The sequence below is a fragment of the Carassius carassius genome, chromosome 1 (assembly GCF_963082965.1).
Source record: "Carassius carassius chromosome 1, fCarCar2.1, whole genome shotgun sequence".
Taxonomy (NCBI): domain Eukaryota; kingdom Metazoa; phylum Chordata; class Actinopteri; order Cypriniformes; family Cyprinidae; genus Carassius; species Carassius carassius.
This window is the reverse complement of record NC_081755.1, coordinates 24,144,678-24,158,127: the sequence shown is the minus strand read 5'-3', so window position 1 is coordinate 24,158,127 and position 13,450 is coordinate 24,144,678. Positions and strand designations below refer to the sequence as shown.

General features: G+C 36.2%; 1 long non-coding RNA gene across 3 annotated transcripts; it reads left to right on the top strand.

Annotated features, from left to right (window-relative positions):
- The first annotated feature begins 771 nt into the window (after positions 1-771).
- Positions 772-13,429, top strand: LOC132142421 (uncharacterized). 3 transcript variants are annotated; one of them, XR_009434066.1, is made up of 4 exons: positions 772-889; positions 8,929-9,163; positions 11,854-12,025; positions 13,335-13,429. It is a non-coding gene; the product is annotated as an uncharacterized LOC132142421 (long non-coding RNA). The 3 variants fall into 3 exon arrangements; XR_009434068.1 differs by lacking the exon at positions 8,929-9,163 and having other exon boundaries at positions 786-889; XR_009434067.1 differs by lacking the exons at positions 772-889; positions 8,929-9,163 and adding an exon at positions 10,060-10,687.
- Positions 13,430-13,450: the final 21 nt, after the last annotated feature.

Sequence of the window (13,450 nt, the reverse complement as noted above, 5' to 3'; positions counted from 1 at the left end):
GAGTTTATGACGTTCCTTTATGAATTTAACTACAGTGCATGTAACATAATGGCCACAGGCCGTCCACTTCTCACATCACGGGTTGGCTGCAGTCAGAAGGGTTTTGGATTGTTTTATGCATTGTATACAGAGTATGCATTGATGCAAAATTATGTTTAAAAGGTACCGAGTTCATAATAAGAGCAGTTTGTGCACTTAAAAGCAAGTAAACTGTGTGTCCACATGCAACACTGTATATTTGCATTGTTATCTTCCTGTCTGCACTCATTATTTTCCAGAGAGAAAGCCATTCTGATCAAGCCTACACACATTTTCCACTATTTTCCCGGTCTTTTCTGAACAATCGATAACAGAGCTCTGCACAGAGCCAAGGCAACTGTTATGAGTGTTTTTTCAAAGTGAGACAAACCTCTTCCTGAACAGCGAGTACAGTAGTGTAAAACAGCGTAGTGTTTTACTACATCGTGTTCATACTGTGTTCACAGCCACATCAGTGAAGCACATACTGCTGAAGAAGGAAATATGCAAGAAGACTCTTCTACTTGTAAAATAGAAGCCAGCAAAACAAACACATTTTTCTGATAGGAATCAAATATTATAAGACTGGTTTTCACTCATGACAATGCTGTGATCTACAGGGGCTCGTTCTGCTCATCTGGTAAAAAAAAAAAAACACTTTGCCTTTTCCCCCACAATGCACGTCATATCTTCACACGATCTCTTTATCTCTCTTCATTTTCTTCTGTCATTTTTTTTTCTTTTTAACATGTGGTCTGACAGACAGTCACGCTCTTGAGAAGTACAAGTAAAGTCTGACTATCATTTCTCAAGTAATCATATATCATTGTTCCTGAACTGGTGATGGTCATTGGACGATGAGCCTCATTTGGTGAGCTATCTATCTATCTATCTATCTATCTATCTATCTATCTATCTATCTATCTATCTATCTATCTATCTATCTATCTATCTATCTATCTATCTATCTATCTAGCTATCTAGCTATCTATCTACCTGTAGCTATCTATTTTTCTATTCTATTTACCTTGCAATTTACACAGAAGGTTTGGAGACTGACAGCATACTTTTATGATGAAAAATCTGATAAATGCTTCTGGGGAACACTTAAAATAACAGTTTGTTACAGGGAAGTTCTCACAATAATTATTTGGAAAGGCTCTGCTGAAACATGCTGATTAAATGCAGGTTTGTTCATGAAGATGCATATTTAAGGAAGCTACTTTTTGCCATCCAACCTGAGCTCAATACTATTTTGGGGGCAGAGATATCAGTATCTCATGTATGGCCAGTCCCTTCTGGTCAGGAAGCGTCACAGTTTCATTTCACTTTAATGTGAGTAGACTTTAAATGCACAGATCATAGCCAAATGCAAGCATTCAGCCATCAAAACTGAAGAAAGCATACAAGTCAAAGCATATAAAAGCATTCAATGTGAATTTTTATAGTTGAAATTTCATGAACCATTTCTTAATGGAGTTTTTTTTTTGTAATGAAGAGAGTTTAAAATCAGCTGAAATCATGTACGCTGTGGCCATAGTCTTGTGATTATTACATACATTGAATAATTAATCTTTGATGATTACTGTATGTGGGCAATGAGACGTCAAAGCTGGCATGCAACATTTTCCAATCCTTCTCTGTTATTCAATTTCTTCACCTCTACATGGGTTAGGCAAAATAATATGAACAATACTTCATTATTAAGGTGGTTGATCACCCTTTGACTTTAATTCAGCTTCCAACCCAAAATAGTCTCCTTTAAATATTTACCAGTCGTCTATAAGAACATCTGCCAGTTACTTTAGAGACACTAAAAAGTGGAATCTACTTCTCGCTCTTCTCTCCAAAACTGCCCACAGTTGTTTGATAATATTCAAGTCAGCTGATTTGTCTGGAAAGAGCAAATGCTGAAGTTCATCTTGGTGCTGCACAAGTTTTATGATCATGACACCATCTTTTTTGCTGTTTGACAATGGTATCTGTTATAACAGCAGCTGTTTTATGGATGTTGGTTTTGCCTCTGTGGTCAGTTTTTGCTTATTCACTTCAAGGCGAATCTTGAGGTTTGCTGTTAATTTTGCTGCAGTAGTTCAGTGTTACTTGGACACAATCCTTCTTATTGCTTGATGGCCCCTATCACTCACTTTCACTCACTTTTTACCTATCATTCTTTTTTGCTGATAAAGTTTTGCACTTTTTGTACACGCATTTTTAAAGGGTGTACGAACTGAGAAACCAAAATTCCCTTGATCTTTTGACATATAAGTGGTCATTGTACTATAAAAACATCTTGTAATTTTCAGAACTTTCTTGTTAGTCTAAAAACAGCTTATATGTGACCCTGGACAACAAAATCAGTCATAATGATCTGAAAGTTGAATAATAATTTTCCACTGATGTATGATCAAGATACAATTATTTGAAAGTCTGGAATCTGAGGGTGCAAAAAAAATTGAAATATAAAAAAAATATCTTTAAAGTAGTCCAAATGAAGTTCTTAGCAATACAAATTACAAAACCTAATCTTTACTCAATATCCTAATGATTTTTGGTATAAAAGAAAAATCGCTCAACAAAAGTTGACAGCTTTTGATGTAATAGTGTGGCTAAGCACTAAGCACACCTGCTAATAGAAGGGAGGAGTCAGTTTTAACCAAGCTGAGGTTTGACCACACAGGGTTAAATAAAACATGTTGTCATTTTTGTTAGGTAAAAGTACATAAGATGAATGAATGGAATGTAAGAACACAGAAAACATATACTGTTGCATTGTATATAATAAATAAAGGGAAGAGAAGGATTAGATTAAAGCTAAAGATGTCAGGAAGAAATTGGAACCTTGAGTGTGTTTTGGAAACAACAAGTGAAGGGGTAAAAGATGCACAGTAAAGTAGATTAATTGATATATAATCCATGCTGCATACTCCGATACAGTAGGTGGCATTATTCACCTGATAAGTCATGGTTGCAATTCGCTATAAAACTAATAATAATAAGAAGAAGAAGCATCCCTGCTTCTACATAGCTGCCTGTTTATCCCCGCCCACGGATTTTATATCACTGCCTGTTTAGCCCCGCTCAACGATTCACACATTGTAATGATAAAACCTTTGTAATCTTCGGGAAGCAGGAGGCGGGAACCGGCGGACAATCAACTGAAACTTTAATAATGACAAAAGAAATACAAAACAGCTCGTCAGCCCCTCACGGACGACTGACGCGCACAAATAAAAAGCAAAACACAAACTAAAATCCAGGCCTGGTCCTCTCTCGTCCTTCACTGTCGTCGCTCCAGTTTTATATCCTTCCATCTCCTCCGTGGGACCTGAGACCGGTGGGTCGAACAGGTGTCGTTCATCTCCAATCACTCCACCGGCCTCGCTCCTGTTCCCATGTCTCTCGGCCCCGCCCCGCCCCACTCGCCACACACATGTAGTGTTTACGAGAGAGGCGATCGCATGTCTCTGCAGAAACCAAACAATAAAGTTGTGGAAAAACATCTTTGCACTGCCTTCCTTCTGACCCCAACATTATGAAAGAGTGGCTGAACTTTATTAGTTCCAGACCGCATCAGTAAGAGATTTGTCTATTGTACACTTCTTTTGATCATGGATTTGTTCTCAAACGAGGCAGAATTCCATGTGGAATTTTCAGAAAGATTGAAACTGAAAATTGACGCTATGCTTACTAAATTGGATCCAACAATAATGTTGCAACACACAAGTGTGAGTAACTGTTTTTTACTTGATCAATATCACTTTGTCTGTTGAATAGATTGCTTGATATCAGTATTTATGCATTTTTAACCTAAATCACTGTAGTGTCCATCTGTAAAGGACATAGATGGTCAAACATGCAAAACTGCTAGCCAATCATAGCAGTAGGCGTTTACTTCCGAGTCTACCACAACTTTTCAAACAGAGCGTTCTGATGATGGGGGTCAAAAACAGGACAGAAAATAGCCTATTACTCCTAATTATGATGTTTTTTGATGTAAAAATCTTGATAGCATTATAAGTGGATATAGGAGAAGAGTTCAAAATAAAAAAGAGGCAGTTCCTGACACTTTTAATAATAAAGACTGCTGTCCTTAAAACATCAAACAACTGGGCTGTAAAGTTTACAGACCCACAAAATTGTTAGCCCGACATCCCGGGGCTATTGTATCTTGCAGTCAGGCTACCAAAATGCTTCTTTGCCCTGCCCAACAGCCTGATGGATTCACATTGCTTACACATTGCTTGTATTGTTGAAATGGACTTAATTTGCACATGTTGCTAGTTTAAACATTAAACTCTTAATGTGTATTCATACACTCAGTGCATTGAATTAGTAATAGGATCCAAACCATGAGTTGTGTGAATTGTTTCAATATAAGAGGATAAGACTCTTGCTGTCTGTTGACGTGCAATAAATATCGAAAACAAATTCTTTGACATATAGCAACTTTTTTTTTTTTTTTTTTTAACAGTAACGCAAATAGTTACTTTCCCTAGTAACGAGTTACTTTTATTATAGAGTAATTCAGTTACTAACTCAGTTACTTTTTGGAACAAGTAGTGAGTAACTATAACTAATTACTTTTTTAAAGTAACGTTCCCAACAGTGGCGGTATCAAATTTTCCTGTTGTGATTAATTGCTCATGCTTTTATCACAGTATACGGTATTATCACGGTATTGAAATTTATACAGTACAACAGATTAAATAACTTTTAAAAATAAATTAAAATTTCAGTACAATAAAGCAATACAGAAAAATATATAAAGTTAGATTACATATTACAGTGCAAAAGAACTGTAAAGACCCATAGGTATCACTTTACAATAAGACTTCATTAGTTAACCATTAACCTTCACAATGAGCAATAGCTAAGTTAATAATCTTTGTTAAAAAATACAAGTCTTAGTTCATGTTAGCTCATTAAATAATGAGCTGGAAAATAAACAGTTGCAACTTTAGATTTTACCAACGTGTTATTAAATATTGGAAAACCTAAGAATAATGAATGTTCAGAAGAATTTTTCATTGCCAGTTTATGTTAACTAATGAATTAACTGATGTTAACTAATGAAGCCTTAATATAAAGTGTGAATTAACAATAAAGAATTAAAACACTTTCAAACAATATCTAGGGCATGTTGTAATTCAGATTAAAATGAAAAAAAAAGTTTGAAAATAAATAACTTAAGTATTTGGCACTGTGCTGAACATCATAGCGAATACACAAATCTGAATGGCTATTTAAAATTATTTAAATATGTTTTAGAAAGTAGTGCAGCTGGTTTATTTATGGGGTTTCCAGGATAACGGCTGCATTTTCTGCAGTTTAGCGCCATCTGCTGTCAGAGAGTGAATGTGCTTTCATTCAGCTCTTCTCTCACGCGTTCCCCGATGTGCTTGACATACGTGCTTGTTTACATTAGAGCGCACATGCATCCTTCAAGCAGCATACAGCGGTGTTGTGCATTTTGATCTGTTGATGGGAATAAAATTCTTAAAATGCATTCCAAATTCTGAATAATTTGTAATATATAATTATTCACAGTATTTAGAAGTGCCCACGATAACAATATCGTGAATAGTCATTACCATGATATATCACATTACCGAATATCATGAGGTATCATGATATATCGATATTGTGAATTCTTATGGCCTCAATAACCATGATTTGAAAAATCTAATATTGTGACAGCCCTGGTTGCAACCCTACTGACTTGACTTGTTATTTGAAGGAAATACACAATCGCTGAAGTTCTCTTTCACCAGTGCGACTATAGATAAATAGGCGCCGGGAGAACACGTCATTCTCCTCTTTGTCTTCACTGACTTTTCTGTTGAAAGCATGCATCTGAACGTGGTAAGAGCGATCTTTCTCTGTCTATCATGGCGACTACTAGCAAAACATTTAGACAGTGTGTGCATCCATGTCATCATTATTTGACACCCAATGACACACGCAATCTTTGCGTTGTTTATTTGGGTGAAGACCACGCATGCAATGTCCTTGAGGGGGCAATCTGCATGCATTGTGAGCATTTTTCAATGAAAAAGCTTCGCTCTCATTTGTCTCTCTTTTTGAGGAAGGAGAGGCAGCCATCTGCTTCCCGCGGTTCAGGACCCGCCACTGCTGAGGCACGGAGGAGAATGAGCTTGTGGGGATCACAGGTGGATCTGGTTGAGGAGTTTAGATAGGGACTCTCCCTTTCACGCTTCTCGGGGGTGGACGAGCGAGAGCCTCTGGAGGATGATGTTATATCTTTATCACTTTCCAAAACAGATGCTAGTGCTTTGCTGGGTTCGGCCCAAGAAGAGCAGGAGATTTTAGAGGAAGGCGAAGAAGCTGAGGCTTAGCCTTCTCAATCCTCTTGCCCTGTGTATGTAGAGCTATTGGAGGTTATGGATTGCGCCACGGCAAAGTTGGACTTGCCATGGAAGCGTGCTAGCAAGGTGATGCGAGGTCGTTTCAATTGGCGTTATCTTTCTGACCATAGCCCTCCAGCTCAAGTGAGCCTTCCATTTCTGCCTGATCTCCATACAGAGTTTGAAAAGGAATGGAAGAGGCCATTTTCTCCATGCATCCATCGATTTCAGCATACGAATTATGCCAACATCAAGCACGTGTGCACGTTGAACACTTTGTGCACTTTCTTGCACTTTTTAAGTGTGCACACAAGACACTGCGCACTTTCCTGTATGGTAAGGGTTACGCGCTTAGCTTCATTCCCTTTCTTTGAGTTGGTTAGACCTTGGTTCCATGGGCTCCACTCAGCCAGTGTGTCTTTATTAATGCACTTCAAGCATCACTTCCCTCAACATGAAGGGCTATGTGGGCAGTACTCGTAGTAGTTTAGCAGTGCTCCCCCTTACCAGAAAAGGTTTGCCTATGAGTGCGCTACTCTCTTCCTTAATTCGGAGTTCTCCTCTCCCGTGAGATTGAGTTCTCTGTTTTTCGCCCAGAGCACTCCAGCATTATCACCATAGATCGAGTTGATGACTCTCAAACATTGTTTTGGGATGCACTATTCCATCTATGAGCTGCTCTTTTAGAGTACCACGAGAACAGCAAGGATCTTTGTCGTATCCCTTTAAAGGAATCTTTCTTGATTCCATGCTTTGCCATAAGAGATAATGTCACAGACAGCCATCTAAGGTCCCAGGGGCAACTCCCATGGAAATGTTAGAGTTGGTACGTAGTGCTCGCCATGATTCTGGCCTGCGCTCCCCTCATTATGGTGGTGTGGGTATACTGTTCCCCATAGCGACCCCTACAGGATGCAGTTTGAAGTTCCCTTGAAAGGAAATGTCTCAGGTTCTGAATGTAACCATGGTTCCCTGAGTAGGGAATGAGACACTGCGTCCTCTAGACCCCTGCCATCAGAGGAAGAAGGTTTTGTTTTGTTTCTTTTGTTTTTTTGATGAAGAAGTTAATAACGTGTTTTCCCGGCACTTATTTATATATAGTTGCACCAGTAGTGACGACAGGGGATGTCGCCAGCCAACTTGTTGGTGTTTTTTCAATGTATGCTTCAGACACGGGTCACGACAAGGTGTTTCCCATAGCGACCCCTAGAGGACATAGTGTCTCGTTCCCTATTCAGAGAACCATGGTTACATTCGTAACCTGAGATGTTTTTTCATCATGCTGATTTGTAAAGTTCAGTTAATGTCTCTTTTATTTTGGCTAGTTAAGTTTAAGGTCTACCAAAATATGAAGAATGCCTGCCCAAAGGGCTACCATGGATTTTGAAATTTTGCAAGCTTTGCAGATGACCTGCTAAACATCTCCTATGTTTTGCCCTTAACACACCTGAACACAGTTTACTGGTACACAACCTAGAGAATATAGAGGACAGAAAGATTATAAAAAGATAATTGCAACATTTAATTATAAGCCAACTTTTGTTTTTTCACTCTAGCCTATACACTGTTTACTAACCCCTATAATAAAGGATGTTCACATTATTTTGTCCAACCCTAGTATAAACCATGGCATGCTGTGAATTAAAAAAGCCAAAAGTAAAATCAGGTGTTACAGAATTACCAGCACTGCTAAGCCTTTTCAATATTTTTTATTAGCCTTCATTTAGGACTCCAAGTTGCTCAAGTTACCAAGGAACTGTGTGTTGTTAAAGGAAATATAAGAGAAATAGACAACACATTCAAACATTCTTCCATCTGCAACTAAACATAACGGCAAAAGAACTTAGATTTGACTTCAATAACTTTGATAACTATGAATTCAAATAGAAGAGCAAATTATAATTCATGCATGAACAACCATGCATGATGTACTGACAAAAAAAAGAGGAAGAGAAAGAGAAAGAGAGAAATTTCTGACACTTCCAAGATCTCTTGCCTTTTACTGAAAAGCTCTTTCGAGTTTCAGATTCCTGGGTGTATCCTAGCATGTATGGTAGCAAATGAATATGGGTGCTAATGTGTGAATTTATCTTTGTTGGTGTCAATACATGTGTAGAAGTCTTCTTTAATGCTTCTGAGAGCTGTGACTTTCCTTGTCCATGATATACTGGTGTTTTTGTGGTAAAGGTAAAAGGTAAACTCTGTCATTAAAATGTATTTTGATCAAGAAATCATTAGTCAGTTTTTTGGTTCATGTTTAGTAGGGCTGTCTCCGACTATAGATTTTTCTGGTCGACTAGCACTCGTTCATTTGAAGCATTAGTTGACTAATCGCATGTTATTAATAAGTCATTTAAATCATAATTCCGAGCCTGTGATTGCCTCCATAATATAATAAGCGCTGACGCACACACATATAGCTTGCCACAGAGCACCGCAGAAGTAATAATTAGGAATGTGTCAGGGAAAACAGTTAGGAGGCTGCATCAACATTGTAACAACTCACTGATAAACTAATGCTTTTTTTTGTTTTTGGTTTAAGAGATGAAGTCAGCGACACTGACTTGTCATCTCAACTGAGAGAAAAAAGGAACTTCAGGATTCGTGGTAGTTCGAGTAAATGATATCATGAGTGCAAATGCACTTCAGTAATGAGAACACAGCCTAGGAAATCATACTGATTTGAAATTGACTGCATCAGACCAACTTAAACTCACTTTTATCCAAGCACTGATGAATGGAATGTTTCCAAGACTTTCTTGATGACAGAAATACACGTAAGGACTTTTTTTTTAAAACAAATAAATACATTTAGAGGAGTATAAAACTATAATTCACAGATTTTTCAAGTTTTATTTATTTATTTATTATTATTATTTTCAGACTATGCTTTGAGCTACTTAAATTATATCCAGCCATTTACTGAAGTAAAAAAAATATGGTATGAAATGAGTAAGACTACGAAATACTATAATCTGCTGGTGTTTACAGAATTATTAGAAAGTATATATTGTACACTAATATACAGTATATTATCATTTAAGTGAATTTTATATATATATCTCCTAATTGACTGAGTTCGCAAGGACTGAAACAACACTGATAATACAATAAGATACATTATTTAAAAAAGTGAAAATTAATTAATCAGTTAATTAAAAATATCATTTTAATGAAGTGATCATGAAATGGTATCTCACAATTTCCAAAAAACAAATGTGTTATAAGTGTATCTGTAGACTTCCAAATAACCTTTATCCTGATCTTTATATGAATCAGAGATAATCTTAATAGTGAAAGCAGAAGATTGGTTTTGAAAACTGGAAAAGTAAACCAAATCGTAGATCATTTTATAGTAGGAAACATCTGGTTTGGGATTCTTATGAAAAGAGTTGGGTTGGGTTGACCAATACACAGATTATTAACAGATAATTTGAAACCAAAAAGGATAAAGACAATTATATTCTGAAGACTTTTTAATCTGAAAGACTCTAAGAGAAATTACACAGTTTAGTGCTCAAGATTAATGTTTTAAGATTCATGCTTTTAAGCGTAAAAATAACTATTGCGCTTAAAACAAGAACAAATACAAATAAGATATATTTCTAGAAAACAAGTTACCTTCAAGTAAATTTACCGTGCTGCATTTATTTACTTTGCGATGCAGTTGAGTGCATGCGCAAGTCAAGACAACCAAGATTTGTCATAGAGAAAACACAGTTTATGTCACTGTAGAAACAAGGTGTGAGGTAAAACCTGTAATTGTTTGTTCTGCCCGTTTCAGTGAGTTCATTCACCTACATGTATGTGTGTACTTTACCGCAGCTAAATATAGCACACCTACCGTACAACATGCAACCTCTAAATGAAAGCCTGAACTTAAAAATAACATAAAAATACATAAGACACTGAACTAACTTTTACACACTAAACAGTTTAAAGTCAATTTTCAACAGGATGTGTTCCCTGTGTGGCTACATCTCTTTCCCCCAACAGCCCTCACCCTCTTTTAAGCTCAGGGAAATCCCTTTCTTCACAGTTTCCTGGCAGTTGCGCATAACATAGTGCGACATAAAGTACTACGTCTGTTATTACGCTACATAGCTCCATTAGTTGGTTACGGATAGATGGTCAGGTTCACCCCAAACGAGCCGGTTTATATACAAGACACACTGTATGAAGATCTACAGCAGTTTTTAAGATGTTCACCTGTTCCTGGAAGTGCTCCATTCATTAAAAGATGGATTTTGAGTCTTCATTGAAAGATGGATTAGGAGGTCACCATGCTTTTGTCACAAACAGTAAGCAATATAATATATGCAATGTTTCTTTCATTTTAGATGATTTGGGACATTTTAAAATAACTAATACTTTTAAAGTGAAGTGTATAATGTTAAACCACGTCTTACTATAGATGCAACCAATGATTTGAGGTTGAGACGAAACAATCTGTTTGTCAGAGCAATGGTAGACGGGAGAAGTGCTCAGGAAAATATTTAAAAAAAAATGTATTTGGTGGCATAAAAATTACTTATTATTCATTTATGTATTTTTTTCATTAGGGGAAAAAATATAGGCCCATGTGCTTTTGTTAGCATAAATGTGTGAGAGGAAAAAGGAAGTATGTTTGAGAATTCTCAGAAGCATGTCCATGTTGTGTTTTTTAGACTTCCAGTATGTGTTGGAGTTTGCTTTTATGACAGCTTGATATCTTGAGTCACATTTGTCCTTGAACTAATAGTTCACCTAAAAATTCAACTCTGACAGCTGTGTTGTTTCAATACTGTATCACTGTATTTTTGTTTTAAGAACAGCTCAGTGTTTTTTAAAGTTAGTGTTAGATTGTATCACGCTCTCTGCCAGGATATGCTCTCTGTGCTCTCTCCCCTTGTGCTTTTCCCTCCGTCCTTCTGTGCACTCTCCTCTCTCGATCTCAGTGTTTACACGCATGCGCACATACAGTAAGTGTATTACTTCTCAACCCAGGTTATTGAGTACGGTCTTTCCTTTTGCTCAGAGTTGAGGTATCCTTCTGCCAGATGTGCTCAGATGTGCATGTGGTCAGAACCAGAACCAAATATGGTTTGATCTACATCATAGGGCTTCAGAGGTAGCAGAAAAGAAAACTGTTTGCTAGGCATTCCTGTACGATGTAGTGTACAATTCTTATAAATCACTACTCCACCCCTTGCAATGCAACTATATAATGAATGAATGTAACAATACATTTTGAAGAAGTTTGTGAGCATTTAGCTTCATGTTCATAATTGTTTCCATGTGCCCATGCAAGGACTGAGAATAGTCAGACAGCATTGAAAAAAAAAGAGCTTTCTTCTAACATTCTTTAGACGCTGCCCAAATGTCATGGCATGAGGGTAAAAAAAAATGACAGAATTTTCATTTTTGGGTAAACTGTGTCTTTAAATCGAGTGGTTCTAACCATCAGAACTTGTTTCTAAATATTCAGATATCTTGAAAGTACCCAGAAGAATCACCTGCTGTAAAAAGCCTCTGGTGTTGAATAAGATCAGCTACAATGTTCTCCACGTGGATTCTGCATATGGTTGGATTCGCTCTGCTGGTCAGGGAAAACATCAGTGATGAGCAGTGTCCTCATCATGAAGTCAAGCCTGGGAAAGGTGAGAGAGAAAGATAACACTCTCAGATATTATTGGATTCAAATATTTTTTATACAACCTGTTTAGTTCAGGCCTGTGCCCAGCAGATAGACCCTTATCAGTGTTTTCTCTAATCTTCATGGGGCCTCTATTCTGGACTCATACATATAAATGTTTTTATCCCAGCCAAAATAAATCCTTATCTTGGATCGAACTAAACGTCAATAGAGATTTTCCTTTGCAGACACTTGTAATTCAGGATGTGGCTTTGATTGGTCAGTATAAAGTAGGTCTGGAGATCTGATTTTAGAAGTTCACTTCTAACTAATCTTGAGAGCTTTGCAGAATCTAATAATGATAATGAAAAAAAATTAAAACTTTAAGTTTAGCATTCCAAAACGTATGTCACCCAGAGCTTTGTCAGTCTAGTAAGTCACTGGAAGTTCCTGCCTGTGCCAAAACATGTGGGAGGATAAATAGATTTAAAAGACCGCTTTAAAAAAAACTAAAAAACACTGAAGGACTAATCACCATTTATCAGGCTTTTTGTATGTATAAAGAATATAATATTTACTAATATTTATATTAACATTTAAATGATTTTATTATGTTATTTGAAATATAATTATATTATTATGTTTTTTCATAAAAAATTTTTTTATGGAAATTTAATTAAACTGCAAAACAATTTAAAATACTAAATAGTGGACAGAACCTAAAATATACATTTCATAGTCATATAAATTGCAAATAAAAAAACTCAAGTTGATAAACATTTATGGACATTTTATAGGTCTCTTAAAGAATATCTGTGACTTGTTTTTTAGCATCATTCAGATAATTATAATTTGTATTGATATACTGAATCAGTTGTAATTTTTATATTTTAAATTTTTGTCTTTTTTGTCATTTTTAGATGTTTCTGTTTTTTGTCTATATATGTTTTATTCATTTTTATTTATTTTATTTTATTTCAGTACATCACAGTAAACTAAATTAAAATAAACAATGTTACCCTGACAACTAGTTTTATGACAGTCTTAATTTATTTCAGTTAACATCTATTTTATTTCAAGAAACGGAAATGTGTTTTTATAGTTTTAATTTTAGTTTGTTAACTATAATAACCCTGATCTGTGCCACTATTTAAGCCTGTATTACTAGACTAATTAAACCTGTGTTAAATATTATTCAGCTTAAAGAAAAAAAATTATTTGGGATGCAGTGGCAATTAAGTGTCTTTTATGCTGTAATGCATATCAAATCTGTGCATCTCAGACATGAACTGATGTAATTACACTTAATGCTGACCTTTGAACTCTTGTTTCAGAATCTGCAGTGCTGGATTCCTTGCAGTGCCACAATGACTACATGAGCTATTCACAGTGCACTTGGGAGGTCGACCCACAAGTTCATCCACAAAAATTGTATTTCTGGGACAAAGTT